The 21,486-nt window shown below is 40.7% G+C and overlaps 1 protein-coding gene across 23 annotated transcripts in view; it reads left to right on the top strand.

Moving 5' to 3' along the window:
• EPB41L3 (erythrocyte membrane protein band 4.1 like 3) overlaps nt 1-21,486 on the top strand; it is a 129,256-nt gene that overhangs the window by 27,996 nt on the left and 79,774 nt on the right. For 16 of the 23 annotated variants that reach the window (XM_077933134.1, XM_077933133.1, XM_028737290.2 and 13 more), the window contains exon 1: nt 15,537-15,645. The exons of 4 other annotated variants lie outside the window; for them this stretch is intronic. The gene's annotated coding sequence lies outside the window, so the exon portion shown is untranslated. Of the gene's footprint in view, nt 1-15,536; nt 15,646-16,221; nt 16,242-17,585; nt 17,698-17,767; nt 17,991-21,486 lie in introns of those variants that run through there. 3 more of the 23 variants (XM_077933125.1, XM_077933121.1, XM_077933122.1) reach the window with 3 other exon arrangements.

Raw genomic sequence — 21,486 nt, 5'->3', positions numbered from 1 at the left:
GAGCCGCACACGGAAACGCCGTTTACCTTCCCGCTAGTAAGCGGTCCCTATTTATCTACTTGCACCCAGGAGTGCTTTCGAACTGCTAGGTTGGCAGGCGCTGGGACCGAACGACGGGAGCGCACCCCGCCGCAGGGATTCGAACCGCCAACTTTTCGATCGGCAAGCCCTAGGCGCTGAGGCTTTTACCCACAGCGCCACCCGCGTCCCTTTTACCTGGTGATAAGCACCATCAAATTCATTTGGACTTACTTCTGAAAAGATGTGGTTAGGATTATGCTTTCACTGTTTCCCATATCTCACCTGCTACATATTTCCTTAATTCTACTCCCCACTTATCACAATAGTTGTTTCACCAGTTGTTAATACCTGTTAATATATTGTATATCTTAGATGTCAATATCCCCTTTTCTTGCTTAATCAGTTTCTCGAAACATTACCCCTTAAATTGTTCTTTCTCAATTTATTCTGAAACCCGTTTCCTTAATTGAAAAATAAACTGCTATAATCAAAATCTGTGATTACCTCTCCTTTCATTTAATTCTTGATATGAATAAATTTCTCCTCTCTAATTAGATGCTTCCATCTTACTAATTGTATTTGCTCTCAAACTTTCCTCAAATTCATTGCTATATAATTTATTACCATGAAGATACTGCTGGACTTAATCTTGTCTTTATCTTTTCCCATTTAAGAATAGATTCCAAATAAAAATGAATTACCTTAAAAAATCAGACGCTAGCATCTAGATAGGGATGCTAATTTTAATAAAATATTTGCAGGGGGAGCAGGTAAGCCCTGCCCCACAAAATCAATCACACAACCATGGCACATGCACACCATCTGAATGGCGATGTGCCATTTGGAGGCACCTGGCCCCCTCAAATATTTTAGTGGGGGGCAGGCTGAATGGACCTCATCCTGTAGAGCTGGCTCCTATGAGAAAAGTAGTATCCAATATTCTGCTGAGATGAGAAGATTTCTAGATGGACTAAGGCTAAAGGAGAGAAAGTTTTTGATAACACCTTTGAGAGTGGCTCAGAAGAAGAAGAAGAAAAACCCTTGGGAAATGGGTTGGACACGGCACTGAAAGAGGATGGAAGTGTTCACCCACAGAGTGATGGCAATATGTGAATGAATTGGTTGTGGTCACATTCATAACCAAATGAGGAAGCATTGCTATCAGTCTTCATTGGCTTTTATTTTTGTCTGATGGTTTTGTTACATAGACAAATCAATTAAATATATAGCATTATGACAATATCACATTCACTACAATGATACATTTTCAGCTGGGATTCAAGAAAGGGAATGATGTTCTAAAGAGACCAAGCAGGCATTCCTATTTCTCTCAAATCTTATTTGGTTAGGTTAAGTATATGTTGATGTGGAACACATTACTAGTAAAGAAAATTAACATCATAGGATGCCCAGTTTCAAGAAACCTCATGGTGTTCATTATTGCTGATTTTGAGGCAACTGGGTATCACAAGTTCCTGCCTGTTTACTTTTATAGTTTGATTTTCAAGGTTTACTCTGTGTAGACACATTGAAATGAATTAATATGACTAAGTTAGGTCCATTAATTTAAATAAATCTACTCTGAATAAAACTTAGTTGCATACCACTCATTGTGTTGAACAGATATATTGGGGTGAGGAAGGAGGAACTAATGAATTCTTGGATTTGAAAGTGATGAGAACCTTAGATAAAAATGCCAATAATGACTATCAGGCAGAAGTAGGGAAGACAACTTTGGGTAGAACTCAGAGTTTATAGACTAAAAAAGTAATTTAGTATATTTCACATTTAACGTTACCTAGTCATATCCTCTAATGACAACCTATTCATAGGAATTCAAGTTGCACAGAGCCCAGAACAGGAACGGAATAGCAGAGTGCTCACACAAATAACAAATAATAGTGATCCCTTAGATCCTGTACCTTAGGAGCTATTCCAATTAGAATTTTGGAATAATTCTGTTTTATTTCCTGCCTGTTTTGTTTAATTTGACTGGGTTAGAGCATATTGAAGTTCCTCGAATCTGATTGATTATCCACACAATTTTGACTTTAGAGAATGAGCTTAGTGTTTCTGAAAGTGGAACCAGTGTAGAGTGTGTGCCTAAGAAGCCTTTCGGGCTTTGACTGAGATAAAATGATGATTGCTTAGAAAGTCATTAGCTTCTTGCTGGTTTTGTTACTCTTTGCACAGCTTTACAGTTTCATCTGCTTGACAGAGCTGAATAAAAAACACACCAATCCTGACAATTTGTAGGTGTCTTGGGAATTGCAGAGCATGCTACTGAAACATTTCGTTTCAATGACTTAGCACAACAATTGATAAAAGTGAAACTTCAACTGAATATGAGTGATGGAACAGAGATATAGCTAATACTTGGAGTAGATAAATGAATAGACCCATGTTCAAAACAAAAAAAATTCCTTCCAGTAGCACCTTAAAGACCAACTAAGTTAGTTCTTGGTATGAGCTTTCGTGTGCATGCACACTTCTTCAGATACTTCAGGTATCTGAAGAAGTGTGCATGCACACGAAAGCTCATACCAAGAACTAACTTAGTTGGTCTTTAAGGTGCTACTGGAAGGAATTTTTTTTGTTTTGACTATGGCAGACCAACACGGCTACCCATCTGTAACTAGACCCATGTTAGTCGTGTTCATTATTTTCAGTGGGTTTACTTTGAGTAGGAGTAACATTGGATACAGCTTTCATTTTATTTATTTATTGCATTTATATACCACCTTTATCTTCCAAGGATCTCTAGGTGGCATAGATGATTGTCCTCCTCTTCCTCCCCTTTTCATCCTCACACCAACCCTATGAGATAGGCTAGGCTATGAGATAGTGACTAGCCCAAGGTCACTCAGTGCGCTTCATGGCTGAATGGGGATTCAAACTTTGTGGTCTCCCAGGTCCTATTCCAACACTCTAACCATTACACCAGACTGGCTCTCGGCTTCTAGTTTCAAAGGAAGTGTTATGGATTGTCTTGAAAAATGGATACCATGTATATGATGTATAGCACCTGGAAACAAATTGAGAAATTTCTTAAATATAGAGCAATATGCATATAAGCAGCGGAGACAGCATGAAGAAGAACAACTTTTGATGTAACTTATTTGTTTATTTGTATGGCCTTTATTATTTTCATTGAAAATGAAGCGAAATGAATAAGGATTTAGTCAGTAATCACTTGCCTATCAAACTGTTTAACCAAGATAATTTCTTCAAGAGACCACAATTATTTAGGGCCTCATCAATAAGGACCAGGTTTATTCCTTTGGTGAGTGAGACCTGAGAGAACAAGCATGTAATGAGTTTGTGGCACTGGTACCACTTAAAGGAAATATAGTTAAAAGTGTACATGCAGGCAAAAGTATGCACATGAATGTTCACTCTTTATTCCCATTGCTGTATCTGTTGTGTGTACAGATACTTTGGTTTGTAAAACTTAGGTCCAAACATGGTTATAAACAATTCCATGAATCTTTGGCTTCATATCCAGCTTGTTCTTTTTTGGTTTTATTTGATTTTACGCATTTAGTTATATGTTTTTCAAATAAATTAATGCAGGATTACACCAGTCAATCAGAATAGATATTTTGGTCGATTTTGTTAGAGCTCATACTGAATGATATTGCCAATTTGGTAATAATATATAGAGAGAGGACTTATTAGTTTAGGTATTGTCCGGTAAGGGGATGGAAGAGAGAGGTGTAGAATTGCTTTTATAATTGCCTGACATGTGGCATCCCCAAGATTTATGTCTATCATAGCTATAATAAATAATAATAATAATAATAATAATAATAATAATAATAATAATAATAATAATTTATTTCTACCCCACCCATCTGGCTGGGTTTCCCCAGCCACTCTGGGTGGCTTCCAGCACAGTATTAAAATACAATCATTCATCAAATATTAAAAGCTTCCCTAAACAGGGCTGCCTTCAGATGTCTTCTAAAAGTCAGATAGTTGTTTATTTCTTTGACATCTGATGGGAGGGCATTCCACAGGGTGGGCGCTACTACCGAGAAGGCCCTCTGCCTGGTTCCCTGTGACTTTGCTTCTTGCAGTGAGGGAACCACAGAAGGCCCTCAGCGCTGGACCTCAGTGTCCAGGCAGAACAATGGGGGTGGAGATGCTCCTTCAGAATATGGAGTTCCCTGATTCTTTAGTCTGAGAGCTCCTAGTCATGTTTTGTTAGAGGTGGCCATTTGCTCTACTGCTTCATTGAATCACTTCTGTCTATCTATGGGATTCTTGTTTGATAGCACAAATTGGGGGGGGGTCACTGAAGTTGGTAACAAATGGGGGGGGGACATGCCTGTACAGACTGCAGTTGTGGATTTCATTTTCTTGCTGCAAACAACTTTCTTCCTTATCCATAAAGATAACAGTGCTAAAGAAAAGTAGAAGGATTTTGGTTTGTACTGTAGTTTCTTCTCTATGTTCATATGCTGCTTTATACCTCAGAGGTGTTTTAATTTAGTTTGTGGATTTTGTACCTGAAGGCTGTTGACTAAGTTAGTTTATTACACTGAGCCTACATCACTGATTTTACAGAATTAAAAGGGCCTCCTTTTTGTATGATGTTTAAAAATATTACATACCAGCCTGACTGTAAGATTTGTAGGATATCCTTTCAATGAACACAAAAGCGATGATTGTGGCCATGCATTTTCAATAAATATTCAGCTGAGATTCTGAGTATATAATGGATCATTGCATGCAAAAGTTGTGGATCAGTTTGGAGACTGAGCTGGAAAATGTCATTAGTATTTCACTTGTTTGATGTAGGAAACTATGACTGCCATGCCACGAAGCATTTATTCCACTGCATTAGAGATGAACAAATGCTTCAATGTAATGAAGACAATACTAGCTTTTGACCTTTTTGAAAATGAAAGACCTGAAAAGTTTGCGAAGAGCAATTGTATGTGTAGAACAAGTAAATGAGGTTTACTCTGTGATTAACATCACAATCCTATACAGTGGTACCTCAGGTTACATACGCTTCAGGTTACATATGCTTCAGGTTACAGACTCCGCTAACCCAGAAATAGTGCTTCAGGTTAGGAACTTTGCTTCAGGATGAGAACAGAAATCATGCTCCGGCAGCGCGGCAGCAGCGGGAGGCCCCATTAGCTAAAGTGGTGCTTCAAGTTAAGAACAGTTTCAGGTTAAGTACGGACTTCCGGAACGAATTACCGGTAAGTACTTAACCCAAGGTACCACTGTACCTGTTCTTATCCTCAAGCAAAGTTCTTAACCTGAAGCTTATCTGTACATATCTACTTAGTTCATTAGGATATGAAACTAGATTAGTATGCATAGGATTGCAGTTTTAAGATATATGCAAGAGTAAACATATCTGAAGAGGTTCTTATAGTTTACATGCATTTTTGTATAGCTTTGAGAACCAAAAAACATAACAACACCCAAGCTGGCCAGAGAACATGTTAGGATAGGGATTGATTGATTGATTGATTGATTGATTGAATAGTGTGTGTACTATGGATCAGGACAGTTCTCGGATACTGTCTCCAAAATTCTAAAAAGAACTTGTTGCATAACAACACAAGCAGACTGACAATCTAAGTAGCCTACAATAAAATAGCTGCTATGAGGTCTGTTTGAATAATTCCCTGTAGTGGTTCTTTCCAGACATCATATGTATGCAGCATGTTGCAAAGGGTGCAAGACATTTTCTCCAAGCCATCACTTACCTTTGTGGGGTGTTTCAAGTGGAACAGCCACCATAAGTATTTTAATTATGCCACCATGGATATACCTGTGCTAGGAAGAAGAAGAAAAGGTATGCAGGGTAGAATGAAGTTAGCAAATGCCTAGCATATGTTGGATAGGAAAAGGCACAGAAATATGTTGAAATAGATGTTTCAAATAACACATAGAATCATAGAGTTGGAAGGTACCCAAGGGTCTTCTAGTCCAACCCTGCATGATGTCCCTGCATACTAGAACAGGCAAGTAATGCTGACAAATCTTAACCATACAGCAGAGAACATGGCTGCAGATTTTTAAGAATGTGCCTTATTTGTGGAGCATAGAGCTGCAGAAGCCCTAATCTTGCTGTGGAACAGTGCAATCCTTAGCGCCCATTCTAACACTGTGGAGCACGTTTTGCTACCTGGTATAGTGCAGCGCGACATGCTAGGAAACAGCCTGGATGATGGCTAGAGTGACTTTCTCCTTCAAGTCCTCAAAGTATCAGAAGCCTGCTCCACAGTAACTCAGGGCAGAGGTTTTCGGTGTGGCTTCCCCTGTTCTGTGCAACAGCATTCCTGTTGAGGTACAACACATGGCCACTATCTGCACTTTCTGAAAACAACTGAAGACTTTTTTTGTCTCAACAAGCTTTTCCCAACTGGATGCAAAGGTTTCTGCCTTAGTTGTATTGCTTATAAACCATCTTGAGTTATTTTTGTACTGTTTTAAAAACTAATTTTAGCTGTTTTTATTATATGTTTTGTAAATCATCTTGGTACATACAAAAGGGAATTCATAAATAATAACTCTCCTACATTGACACGTGTGGGGGTACTCACATTGGCATTTTCTTGTGTACTCAGTCTGTACTTAGCAACAAGCAGTTAATTGGCCTCTTGAATTGAAGTGCATAATGAACATGCTCTTCCGATCATGCCTGTTGGTTGCATTTCTCAGAAAGGGCAACACGGAAATAGTAAAGAGCTGCTAAGAAAAAAGGATTAAGGGGAGTATTTTTCTCTGGGATAGTAAAAAAAAAAAAAAAGTCCAACTGTTAAGTACTTAACGAGTACTGAGAGAAATGTGAAACTTCTCTAGGAAAATTAATGTCCCAGATCATTTTTTTTTATTTTAAAAGTCATTTTATTACTATCTTGTCAACTTTTAAAATAAACAAATAAATAAAATTAAGGTGCCCAAAATATCTCCCTGTCTATCAAACAGAAAAGCTGCATAGATAAGTAGTTAGTGTAAATGTTAATTCATATATGATGAAGATGACTTACAAACTTTAAAAATGTTTGTGAAATCCTTCGTTCCCCTAAAAATACCCAAAAGATAATGACTTATATTTTATAGCAGATACCCAAAAAATACCCAAAAGATAATGACTTATATTCTATAGCAGGGTTTCATAAACTTGGGTCTCCAGATGTTTTTGACTACAACTCCCATCATCCCTAGCTAGTAGGACCAGTGGTCAGGGATGATGGGAATTGTAGTCCAAAAACAACTGGAGACCCAAACTTAGGAAACCCTGTTCTATAGTTTCATGATGTGACATAAGAAACAGATAGAAATCTCATTGAGGGCCAATTTATCAGTCACAGCCAGCTGCTTATATACAAATTTTATTTACTCATGGACTTTTCATATGAGCACTGTGGACACTAGATGTATTTTTTTAAAAGCTTTTAAAAAAGCATTTTCAGAACTTTCAAAATATGTGTGTAGATTCCACCTGCATCTGTAGGGAGAGAGCTCACGTAGTATCTAAACTTCTGTAAGCAAGGGATGCTTGAAATACAGACTTCTATGTTCGTGAAAATTGCATTAGTTCTATTCTCATGTTTCATTAAATCCACATAATGTAGATTTAAAATTGTGAATTGCTCAGGGGACACAGTTGATTAGGTGCTATAGAAATGCCGAAATATTTTCTTATGTTATATTCATTAATGTATGATATTGTGGAGAAACAAATTCAAAAGTGGGCCTAAGAACTGATTTGGATGGATGCTGAATCTCCAGACATGCATTTTAAGGATGGGGAGTGGAGAATGTCTCTCAGTTTCATGTCAGATTTGCATGTGACTGCTGGGTCATGATTTGTTTGGGATAAAGGGCAGGAGAGAGATTGAATGATTTAATAAAGATAATTTTATTAATTTTAGATAATAGTTAATAAAAAAAATTCACCCTCAGGTCCCAGTTATATTTTTAGATATAACAGTGTGGGGAAACAGGCTTGATTCTAAAGGTGCTTAGCTGTAAACAGAGGACAATTCTGTTAGCAGAAAGTGTTTGTTCATTATATGCTCACATCATTCCTGCTTCAATGTCCTATCTCACAAACCTCATGAACGGATTTATTTTTTTTAAGACACAGGAAGAGGGGTGGGGAACATTTGGACCTCCAGATATTCTCATCTATCAGCCTCATGTTAGGGGAGTTGGAGCTGATGCCCAGTAACATCTGGATGGCCAGAGGTCCCCTGCCCCCATTTGGGAAGCTTCCCAAAGCTTATGTAGTTTACCAAATTACTATTGATCAAAGTACAAATTATGAGTTTTAGCAGATTATCAGATTACCAAGGCAGGTGTTATATGAAGTCACCAATAGTTACTAGGGTGGGTAAATAACTTCCACTTCCTGTATTGTGGACTAGGAATCAGAAGGTAAATCCCTGTTTTATTCTGGGGAAAAGTGGAAGAGACAGCAACCCAGAGTCTTATTACAATAAAGATATTGTGAATTCATTAGTGGGCCAGCTCTCTTCTCATACCCTTCCCCCAGCTTTGAATTAACATCTAGCCTGATGAAGTGTTTTGGTGGACTCAAAAGTTTTCAAAGTAAAGTTATTTATTTGGCTGCAGAGGACTGGCAAACAATGCCCTGAGAGATAACATAATCATTCCTGAAATAAGTGGCAGTGCTTTGTCCCAGACTGTTCCTGATCCTTGACACCACTGGGGAGCACACATCCATGCCACATCTCATGCTCATTTGGAAGATCTTCCAAACCTGAGAAATAATTTTGAAGGAGCATGTGCAGTGCATTGCAACAGGAAGGGAAGGGTAAGAAAGGCCTATCCCATGAGCAGAGCTTCAGTTATGGAAGTTAGGGATCCAAATCATTGGGTTGTATCCGACTAAGTTATATTTGCAGTAGAGCCACTGAAATCAAATGACCTAAAGTAGGCTACAATCCAACCTTCCTTTGCTCCAGCTTGTGGGTTGCCCCTCCACCCATCCCTACTAGCCTCTACTTGCAGAGAGTGGGGACATTAAGCCAGCCCTAGATCTGCTGCATCCTGAGTCAGTCCGCACTGTACCAGCTCTAGGTGGGCCCAGGAATTTGCTACCTGCTACCCAGGCTGGCATGGACAATGGGGCTGCAGATATGGTGGTTTCACCACTGAGTAAAGCTAGGATAGGTTTGCATTGTCCTGCCCATCATGTCCATTAATTTAAGTGGGTATACTCTGAGTACAGCTAACATTTTGCACAGCCTGGTATTTATATTTTAGATTCACCCCTTCAATAAGTTAATTGAGTAACAGGATTCTAGTTAATACTAATAGACTGTATTATATAATAGTACTATATAAAACTAATAGATTGGACTCGCGGTTCCTTTCCAACAATATAATTGTCTCTCATTTATCTTCTCTTATGTCTCTGCCAATAGCTTTCATAATGGTTTTTTGCATTTGTCATGTTCTGTGGAAGCAGCATTCTTTGGAAGAATGGTGGCCTTCGTTTTGTTTTCTGAGGCAGTCAGTCAGCATGTCCTGTTAACTTGTTTGAGGTCTCATTTATACTGTTTCAGCACTTTCAAACAATCAGCCCTGTAGCCTGGGTATTACATTCTATGGTAATGTTGAGTTCAAAGTTGCATTGACAGCAGCAGAGCACAATGCTTAAAACCCTTAATCACGTTTTACTTTTAATTGGTTACCAAATCCAATCAGTTTCCAGAATACTTTAAAACAAATTGTCAGTTTACACAAATAAATTGGAATGGTAAAAACTGCCATAACAATAATAAGTATGCCTGTTTTAAAATTCCACTGAAGTCAGTTGATTTATTTGTAGAAAAGCACCCTGATAAAATGGAAAAATAAGTTGGCATTTAACAATTTTCTGTTTCATGGCGTAATGTCCTTGCCTGCCCAAGCAGTATGATAATCGGGAAATATAAACATACAAAGATAAATCTATCTGCAGTGCAGACATAATAAAAGGACCTTAAAGGAAGGACGCTGATTATGCACAAGTGTAATATTCAAAACTGCTACATACAATTCTGATTGTTTTCAGAGGTTACCATGATTGTTCTTCAGTATAAATGTAGCACAAAATTGGTGTGCGTGTGTCAGGGAACTGCCATCGGAAGGACAGGAGGTGGAAGGGCTCACAGAGGTTAGGAGAGACTTAGCAGCCGAAGAGGGTACCAGCAGGGGGAGAGAAGGAGCTCCGAGGGAAAGTGAGTCGGAGGGATGGCTCAGAGACACTTCCAGCGAAAACAGTGGGGAGGTTTCAGGACCTCCTATAGGGACACCCACTCCTCGCCGGAAACTGTCGCGCCGAGAGTCCAGAAGACGCGTTTCCGTTAAGGAGCTTTTATGTTGGAAGAGATTCCGTAGGCGCCCACTGTCGGATTCTGCCAGCGACTGACGGAGCCATGCTTAAGGGGGTCCGTTATAGACAGAGGTTTGCTGACTTGGCCAAACTCTGAGGGACTAGGATTTTACGCACAAGCAGCTCATCATCCCATCACAGCGTGTTTTAATTTAACATTTTTAATATATCTTTAATTGCTTTTTATTTATTTTTTCTCCATAAATCTGATAGTTCAACTTAGATATCCCTTCAAACGTGCTTTGAATTCAGGAACTATTCTTTTGGGGTCTTTAGACTATTTTTCGAGGCCTCAGGTTTCTAGGCATATGAAGTATTTGTTAAACATGTGCAGCCATGTTCTTCCTAAAAATCCACTTTCTCACTCCATAAACAATAATCTGAGTCTTCAATGCAGGAATTATGTGACGTATTCCTATTTGGTAAAATGTCCCTGAATTAATCCATGTTACTTCAACTGTTGTAATATTTGTCTGATAGTAAATAATTTTCCAACAAAATGCAGAAATGTCCATTAGGATTTTGGTAGATGGGCAGTAGGAAATTTGCTTCTCTGTGGAGGTAAACAAATAAAGCAGCTCAACTGAACTTGCCTTTTAAAGTACTGTAAAACAATTCTGCAAAGTTAGGTACTCCTAAAACTCGCTGTTGTTGTTTTTTAGCAGACTTTACTTTAGTCCAGGGTAAGGCTGGAAGGCTTCCTGATGTTGAGGAACTCCAACTCCCATCAGTTCCAGTCAGCATGGCCAATGGCCAGGGGTTGTGGGAGGTGTAGTCCAGCAACATCAGGAGGGCACCTGCTTTAAGGCTACATTCTGCATTTAATTATACTTGCCTGAGTTTTATACAATTTTCATCTCCTACCTATCAATAAAGTTTTCTTTTTCTCATTAAGCACAATTAAGCAGAATTTCTCCTTTTGTGCTCTGAAAGCTCTGGAATGTAACATAACTGCTTGAAGTAGAAGCCTGATATGAAATTCTCCTGTCCTACCCAATGGAACAAAACAGGGATGTGAAGTCTTGCTGCAGTTCATAGCTAAGCATCACCATTGTCACATTCCAGGTGCTACATTTTTTGGAAGAGGCTAGATAGAAATGTTACAAATCTTAAAAGAAGAGGATGAAAATGAGAGACCCCTTTTGCCTTTTTATAGTTTTTGGTATAATTATTTAAGTAATACACTGTCTAAAGCAATGAAAGATGCATTATAGTTCCACTAATTTAGGATAATTTATTGCACATAAATTTACTGAGGTTTCAGAAGAGTACATAATCCATGCATATAAATGAAGCAAAGAAAGAGTACACATTAGATCTCATTAATTACTCAACAGCTCCTGAATTGTCTTCTGCCTTCTCAGTAAAGATCAAAAGAAGAATGGTTACTGTGTTAAGTTTCACCCAATAATTACATGTTTTGGGGAACAACCATCAGCACCCTTAGCAAACTACAGCTCCTGGAATTCTTTGGGGAAAGGCACGACTGCTTAAAGTGGTAGGACAAAACTTTAAAAGTATGCTCTGAATGTGTCCAAGGTCTGAGATGAATCTGCAAAATTCTCAAAATTGTACAATCCAGATTACACACCACTCATCTGACAGTAAGAAAGAGCACAATCTCCCTTCTCCCTCGTAAAGGATTATTGTGGGAAAATGAATTCTGAAAGGCTGAATCCATGCTAGAAGGGTTAATGTAAATTCCATCCACTAGTCAAAAGGAGTCAAAGTTATAGCTAATTTTTGATTGCAATAATAATAATAATAATAATAATAATAATAATAATAATAATAGGGGAGCACAGATCTTTATTTTAGAAAGAGTGGTACAGATTGAAGCAGAGAGAGTATTGAGAATATACCAGGTTACTTACTTACTTACTTACTTACTTACTTACTTAAAACACAGATACAAGGTGAACCTTGAGAACTGTGCACATCCCTAATAGTAAACTACAAATAAGATATTGAGGGAATTTAACTAAGTTGAACAGAGAGGCAGGTAAATACTATTACTAAATAGAAATAAATTCAGGGGTCACCACACCTGTTTTCATTGTGGGGGCATAGGATACAATCCTATGTACACTTACTTGGAAGTAGGCCTTATTGAACTCAATTGGCGATAGTTCTGAATGCACTATACGGTTGTAGTATCAGACTTGCAACAGCTGAACAATAGTAAAGAAACAAGTACTTCTGAACATGTGCATATATGTGTTCTTACAACCACTGAGTCATCACAGGCAGTCTGGTCTCCATGTAATATTAGCTAGAAGACTGCCAAGTTCAACGGCAGAAGTTTTTAACTGGGTAAAACAATTAATATTTATTAATATTAACAATATTAATATGTATTCCTCAAAGTCTAAGTTCAGTGGGGATTACTTTGGAGTAAATATTGCCATGTAGGTTTTGCAGCTTTAGTAACTCCCCAACTCCATCCCTATTCTGATATCTTATTAGAAGGGTAATTGAGGACAGTTGATTGAAGACTACTGCTCAGCTAAGATTCAGTAAGAATAATATGGAAAAAAGCAGCCAATTATTATAAGTCTGTGGTACAAATCAATAGCTCATGCTCATCTGGAACATTATGTTCAGACCAGTGATCTCATCTCTTAAAAAGGAAAAGGGAAGAAATGAAATTCAGAAGAGGAGAACAAAGGTAAGATTGTTTACCCCAGCAAGGAGATTGTATACATAGGTAAAGTGAATATGCTGTTCTCTCTACTTAAAATAGAAGAACCAGGAATGTGCCATGCCTTCAACAATAAGAAAGTATTGTATTCTTAACCATTTTGTAAGCCCAGATGGGCTGGAATCCAAAGGGACACATGTGGTGTACCATGCACTCCTATCCTCATTAATATAAAATTTTACCTTTATAATACCAATTTATATCACAATATATTCCAAAAATGGATCACTTTTCTATAAGCCTTTTGTTTCTTGCCTGCTGTCAGGAGCAGGAGCTGACCAGGGGCAGCTCAGCAATAAAACACCCGGTGTCAGTGAAGTTAACCCTTTATTCAGAGAAACCAAAACAGCACAGACCTAGTGATGGCAGCAACTCTTTCCAGTAGGTCTTGCTCAAAAGCATTTGTGAGGACTGAAGATCCCCAGCTTCCCGCTCTCTAAGGTTCTTCCCCTGGTTCCTTCCCCAGCAGCCTAAGACTCCACCGTCTTGTTTCTCTTTGCTCCGCCCTCTTCATTTATCTTTGTCTTCTTGGAGACCAGGCAGGAGGGGAGCTGGTCACAGCAAGAGAGGCAGACTCCCTGGCTTCTTCAGCAGGCTGACTCATCTCTGTCTCTTGCCCACCCCCACCCTCCTGCCCCTGAGTCTGAACTACTCTCTAGCCTTTTTCCTTTCCTTTCCCCCATGTTTTGAGTTCATTAAAAAAAATGAGAATCCAGTATGTATGCCCTAGTTCCTTAGAGGAAGGGGAAAATACAGATATAAATAATGGCACTGATATACTTGGTTCAGAGGGCTCATTGACAGTACTTTGCAAGCCAAGGTAGTGTGATGACTAGAATTGTGTGCTAGGAGTCGGGATTCCCATGATTCAGATCTCACTAGGTGGCCTTTGGCAGAACCTTAAGTAATAGTTACAAAACTTACAAGGTTGTTGCAAGGATTACTGAGATCATACATGCATAGTACTTCCAATGCACAAAACTCAATACCTGACAGTCTAACCAGTCAGTCCCCAGAGAAGATACATTCATACGGAACTGGGGGTCTAATTACCAGAAATAATACAACCTCTACAGAGTTGGGCAGATGGAGTGTACTTGTTGCACAAATATATCCCATTCCATTACATTCCTGGGACCATTTTTACTAGTATAAGACCTGCAGGTCTTTTGTAAGGTGCATTTTTTTGTAAGCAGCGTTTGCCACTTTCTACTTCAGAGTGGTCCCCCTGGTTTGAGGAGCTTGGAGCTATATGCACCAGGAATGAGATACTCTAGTGTTAGCACAGGAGTGAGAACAGACCACAACTCCCATCATTCCTGACTACTGGCTCTGTTGGCTACGGTTGATGGGAGTTGGAATCCAACGACATTGGGCCACAGGATCCCCATCCCTGCTCTGCATATTCCATCTTCTATATGAAGGGCACCCAGGCACTGTAAGGTTTGTGGCTGAGCTATAGCCAAGTCTTGATCTTGGCTTACTGGTTGTGATTTGAGGGAGACAAAAACCCATGAGTCAAGGTTCACACTTAAAGCTAAGCCAGACCATGGCTTAGCTCCTGGTAATGCAACAGCAGCAGAACCAGGGAAGAAGTTAAAGCTGCTGCTGTGATTTTTGCTCAAGTAACCACATACTTTATCATTCATGCTGAGCCATGGTTTTGACAGCGTTGTGTGTGAACTGGGACACTAAAACTAGCAGGTTTCTACTAATTTGGCCAGTAGCAGGCTGAGCTATGAAGTAGCAAGTCCCCAGTTTGAATCTTGTTTCTGCCAGTTTCATAATGTGGTTTCAGACAATCCATTTTAGCTGTAGCTTTTCCACCGGCAATAAATTCTAAGGATTATATGTAGCAAGATCAGGTATGTAAAATGCTTTGAACACTCTGTAGTGCAGTATAATGCTAAGTGTTACATGTGACATCCTTATCATACTTACATAAACGTAAGTTGCGCTGAAACCAATGTGACCTACTTCCAAGTAAAAGGATGCTAGTAGTGCTGAAGTGCTAGTATTTATTATTACTGTAGACATGCCACTAGATTGTCGACTTGTGTCAAGCCAGCTTCTGATCTTATTCCTTTTAACTGCAATTGTGTTATTGCACCATTGACTTTTGGGTATGTTTGGTTCAGGAGATGTGGCCAAAATTAGCTGGATCTTGTAAATCCAGACATCTGCATTGCTGATGAAGAAAAGTGCGTTTGGTGGGTTGTTTTTAGCATATGGTCTTTTTTTGTTGTTTACTGGAAGGTTAGTTTTTCTCTGCTCGTCGTCTTCTTTTTTTAAAGAGCTGGCAGGATCTTGCTTCGCTTTTCCGTTTTCGGGGGTCTGGGAAGGCGTCTGCCCAATTCTGATTTGCTGAAAATCGCAGAGGGCTCGTCCTGGGTAGAGCCTCGCTGTGCTTGCTGCTGCTGCTGTTGCTGCTGCTGACGCGTGGCTCTTGCTTCTGCAGCTGCTGCACGTCCTTGTGACGTGCTGGAAGCCGACTTGGATCCCGAGTCCCGGCTCTTCCTCTCCTCGCAGCGCTCTTTTTGACAAGGTACACAAGACCTCTGAGTCTTTGCGGTTGCTCGTTATTCCCGTGGTGTTTTGCGCGCGTTCCTTCTGCAAAGCGGCTCTGGGAAGGAGGGGAGGGAAAGGGGGCTCTCGAAGGCCTTCGCCTTCTGCTCGGATTGATCGAAGTCTCCCGTGAATCGTGATGCATGTTCTAGAAGCCATTTTTAAGTTAACAGTTGTCCGTGGTTGAACATTTCGCATGCACTCGGCCTGCAGAAGGGCGCCAAGCCGGGGCTGCGGGGTGGGCAGCTGCTCTCCTGGCGCTTCCTCCCTGGCGAGGAGCTGGCAGGCAGGGAAGCCGCTTCCCCGCGCCCCCGAGCGAGGGGCTGCTTTGTGGCCTTGGCCCCTGGTGGTCCCCCTGGTTGGAGGAGCTTGGAGATCTGAGTTAGGCGGGGAACTCGCTGCCTGCTGCATTTGCTAGCGCCGGCCAAGGTCTCCCTGCTGACTTAGGGAAATGAATGGGGGTAGGAGGAAGGGCGCTGCCGGGGGGGGGGGGCAGGCAGCAGAATAAAGCAGTAACAGGGAATGGCCTGGGGCTTAAGTCGGAAAGGCACGGTCTGCCTTGGAAGCCGGGGAAAGGTATGCCTAGGCTGCAGCCGGGCGCCGGCGGAATGGCCGGGGGCTCGGTACGCGCGCGCGCGGGGGTGGAGCATGATGGAACGAACGGGCAGCATTTGCAATCTGCGCGTGAGTTGACTTTGCTGCGACGGGGTGGCTGTGGCTCTGCAGTGCCTCCCCCTCCGGAGTTGCCTGGGGCTTGGGAATTCTGGAAGAAGGGAGTCTGGGGCGGCTGGGGCAGGGCGCTGTCGTCTGGGCTTACGACGAGCGAGAAGGGTTGCGGTGAGCTGGCGGAAAGGGGCGCTTGCGTCGGGCTCGACGAGCATAGCAAAAACCTGCACAGACCGAGCCCAGGTACCAAGAAGCTTTTGTCCTTCCTGCCTGCGCTGCCCTTCCGTTTCACCGTGAGAGCTGGCTGCTTGGGGCTGCCTTGCTTACCTTCCTCAGCAGTGCCCGTCCTAAGAAGCGCGTAGCTGGATCAGGCCAGAGGCCCATCTAGTATCCAGCATCGGGCTGTCCCAGGGGCCATCCAGATGGTGCCTTTCCATGGGGCTTCGTGGCCTTGCCCCCTTTCTGTACAGCCTTTCATCTGACTCCTAGGAGATAGGATGCCCTGCCTGTCATACGTCTTCCGCCCCCACTACGCCTTCTCTTGGTGCCCAGGCGCAGCCGTGGGCGTCTTCTCGAGGTTGCCCCCTTCGCCCACCATGACTGGCCCTTTCCATTTCTTCCAGTATGGCAATATTGAACTTCCTGGCTGTGGTACTCTTTTATTGAGTAATGTTAGGGAGCCGAAAGGTGGAGGGGCGTGGATGTGATGTGCGGTAAATAAATAAACACCCTCCCCACAAAAAAACCCCCATAAAACTTCTCTAAACTTCGCTGGTGGTGGTTATGAAGCAGTTTTCGCATCAGTAGCAGGATGGCGTCCCAAAGTAGGGGAAGTGGCAACATTCCCCTCCCTTTCAACGCCATGTGGTCTGATGTAGCAGGTCTCCTTCTCGGCAGACTTTTTGCTGAGCACGACATCGTGCATCCCTTTTCCTTCCTTACCTGCTGGGCCTCCTTCAACTTTGGGCGGTTAACTCCTTTGCAGAGTCTGCCGCAGGCACGGGGAAAGAAGCTTCCGCCCTCAGCCCGTGCCTGGGAAGTGGCCTTGGCATCGTGCTATGTCTCGCCCCGCCTCGCCCGTGGGTTCCTGCTTGTTCCTTCTCTCCCCTCCCTCCTTCCCCACTTCGCCTCTCCCCAGCTCGTGGCTTCTGCAATGCGGTGGGTGTGGTTATGTAGTAAATTGTAGCTCTGGACCTCTGCAGTGGAAGCGCTGTCTCCTCCTGCTCGCTCTCTCTCTCTCTTGCATTCCCAATCCCAAGGTTCCCTATGGCTGCATGTCTCTCGGCTGCAGAGTTGAGCTTAAAGTTGGGGAAGAAGAAGCTGGTGCTGCTGCGAGCTTAAACGGAAAGATCGAGGGAAACAGCTGGTATTAATCAGACGTGTGCGATGGGGGAGGAAAAAGAGAGGCGCTGGGAGAGGGCTAGTTGAGTCGGGAATCAAGCGGAGCGCTTAAAGCGCTTAGATCGCGGGTTAGGGTTGGAAGTGTTACTTTCCTCGTTCCTAAGTGCTACTTTGAAAGAATGACTCAGTAGCTGATCACCACCGCTTACCTGACCGCAAAGTGGGGCGAATTCTACAGTCTGTGATGATGAAGATCCTCTTGATGCCAAGGGTTTGAGGACGGTGTAATGCGTAGTGTAGTAGCAAGTAGAGAGAAGGGTTGGTATTTAAAGGGTGTGGTTCAGTTATCAAACTTTGTCGAGCATTTAAAACTGGTTTCATGTCCTTCTTTGAGCATGTGGTTGAAACTTGCAAGGAAGCTTGTTCTTGTTAAAAGACGTTAAAGATATCAACTGGGCTAGATTTTATTTTAAAATGCTTAAAAAATATTATTTCAATAATTTTTAAAAGTTACATAAGCGATTTTTTTCCTGTAGGTTGCTTCATTACCTTCTATAAAACATGTTTAGTGTTGTTTGAATAGTGATTTTAGCTGATGTATAGTTAATATAGCTTAAATTTGTATTCAGAGGACTAATTTAGTTCTCTTCACATCAGTTTCATTGCAACTGAAAGCACATTTATTCTTGTTCTGGAAAAAGTAGCTTTGACTTTACCCTAGAGAAGTTTCATATTCAGTTGTTACTTAAAATATACATTTTTAAAAAGAGGACTAGGATGAATCAAGGTGTGTACATGTAGGCAGTCTGATCTATTAAGTCTCATTGAAGTGTTTGGGACTTATTTCTGAGCAAAAATGTATAAGATTAGTTGCTGGTTCCCTAGTTTTATACTTCAGTTATCAAACTTAACTGGTGGTTTTTAATGTTTAAAAATACTTGTCACTCTGTTGTTCTATGTTGTTCTGTTTTACATAGGCTAAAAGGGAAATACTATGTTCTGCAAACTCAACTGCCCCAGATTCCTTCATTTAAAATGTATCATTGCATTTCAGTGTGATATTGGTACTCTGCTAGTAGTGATATTACAGAGCAGCCTTTTACATTCCATGAAAAAGTAAGCCTAGTTGGTTTAATGGGACATACTCCAGTTAAATGTATTTAGGATGTCAGTCCTAATCATGATCTTAATAACCACTGAATTGAACTGGAGCGCTAGAGTGGAAGTAAAATTGATACATCAGGATAAAGAGACAACCTATCCTGAAAAGAAACTGCTACAAGTTTATTTTTCTAGTTTCCACTTGAAAGTGTGTCTGGCAGCATGGTTGCAACCTAGTGTGGTCATTATCCTGGTAATAGCAGTGGTCCACGGGTAGAAACAGCACGTCACCTTAAATACATTTTGGCATGGGTAGAAATAAATGTTTTGTCGTTAATTATATTAATGCCGCCAACACTCATATCACTTGGTTTTTGAACTAGCTCCCCATGAGGCCAGTGGATGATTTATAAAACTATCTGTTATTGCAGGAAGTGTCTGCCATGTTGTAAGCTAACTTTGAGCGGACCTTAACTGCTGCTGTAGTCTAATGTTATAGGAAAAGAGGGTGGAGACACAGAAGTCTCTAGAATTGTAGCAATGGAGTCCCTATTGCTGCTTTGACCATGACATCACTTTGGCTCAAGGAAATGAGGGTGGGGCAGTGAGACAGTCTGTCTGAGCCATATTTTATCATAATACATAATGCTGAATAGATGTGACTACTGTTTCCCTGTTGGACATTCATTTGAAGGAGGGGCTAGGAGAGATGAATGTGGAGTTTGTGCTTGCATATGTGTTTGCAAATAAAACAAGCTGAGTTGAAGACAAAAGGTCAAAGCGGTGTTCATTGCCCATGTACTTAGAATTTTATTCCCCAAATTATAATTATGAAAATTTCATTGTTTGTTAAGGTATGTGGATTGGTAATGGGTTGAGTCAGCAAAGCTGTCCTTGAAGAATAGATGTTCAGCAACATACATGAATGTATTTCTCTTAACATTAATGTATCCACAACATTATTAAGATGAGAAGGTTGTCTGTGAAGACCATTGATGGGACAAAATACACTTACAAGATTATATGGTTCAGGCGAATGCACTACTGTATTATAAGTAAATAAGTAAGAAGTGCTGAGACAGGAAGAAATTAGAGTATGTTTCAAATTCTGGTTGTGTTGTAACAGAAGTTTTATCCAAGCTGTGTGTGTGTGTGTGGTTAAAAATTATTATGTTTCTTAATATTTTCTATATTTTTGTTGGAAGCAGCCCGGACTGGCTGGGGCAACCCAGTCAGATAGCAGGGGTATAAGAAATTATTATTATTATTAGTAGTAGTATTAATATTATTATTAGTAGTAGTAATGAATCAGTTGTTTTTTAAATACATTGCAGATATTGTTGTGCAACAACTCCAGTTAAATCAAGTGAACTCATGTCAATATGATTTCATGTGTAGGCGATCAGGCCAGTGCCTTAAGTTTAACAAAAGAGAGAAATAATTCAGTCTAATTGTTTCTGAAAGCAATCATGAACAAGTAAAGCAAGATGCCATGTGACTGCACACATAAATTGGTTTATTTTTCTACCAGAAACCAGAAAGAAACATACAACTTTGTAAATATGATTACATTCCATCTGTGTCTAGAACTGGGATACACTTATTTCACCAGAATGTATTACCTGTAGATTGATGGATTGCTTTTACCCAGCAATCGAAATTCACCAGGCACATTTTGCACCTGGCTATCGACCACTTGCAACCAAGTGAAGATGCCTGGGTGCCTGGATGGTGCCTGACATCTCCACCACCTGGAAGTGCATGCCTGGGCTCTTGCTTGTTTTCACATACCAACAGCATATCCTGTAGAATGTTATCTGTACTATTTTATCTGTACAATCAGAACACATTTCAGGAACCCAAAAGTCTTTTGAGCCCTGTTGCTCAAAAATGGCAACTAGATGTTCCATTTTGATGACTGTAACCCTGCTTTAAGGAGCCATTTGACACCTAGTGCATGTGTGTGTGTGTGTGTGTGTTTGTATATATGAGTTTTTAACACTGCATTCACCAAAGAAATACGAGTTGTAAAAACATCCAAGAAATGTATGCTAGGAGGGATGTTGAGAGAAATGCTAACTGAAATTAATTTCTATAACAGGCTTCTATAACTTTTTAGTAGTTAAATTGACTCCTTAAAACATGCCTACTATTGTTAATATTATATAAAATATGTTTCATTAATTTTTTAACCTTTTACTTATCCAGTAGAAATGCTGATAGAATTATTTATGAAATATGCTTAATGTCTTCCTATCTTTAGACTGATTTTTGATAAATATGAGCTCTGATTTCACAAAGCTGAAACCAAAATAAATCTTACTGAATTTATTTCTTCATTCAATGAACAAAATAACTAGTATCTCAAGATATTGGGTATTCCTGTGGTCCAAAGACATAAAACTTAACACAGCATCTTTTGCTTTGTTTGTGGACATAAGGTCTGAAGATGACCTTTGTGGTTATTATTGGTAAAAAAAAACCCTTGCTGTTTTCTGTAGTCCTCCAAGAGGAGAAACAGTGTAGAGTGTAGGAAGTGAGAGTCCGGCACATCTTAAGAGCTTCCTCAAGGGAGATTCGGCAGGCTTTTTGTTCTGTCTCCTACCATGTTGTCACTATAGGCATGGGGGCAGAGGGACCTCTACAGAAATGTAATCTGTTGGATTTCTGAGAAACTAAAATTTAGTAGTTTCAAGATACTTTGTCTCTGACC

Source organism: Podarcis muralis, chromosome 8, assembly GCF_964188315.1.
Source record: "Podarcis muralis chromosome 8, rPodMur119.hap1.1, whole genome shotgun sequence".
Classification (NCBI taxonomy): Eukaryota; Metazoa; Chordata; class Lepidosauria; order Squamata; family Lacertidae; genus Podarcis; species Podarcis muralis.
This window is presented reverse-complemented; position numbering and strand designations above follow the sequence as displayed.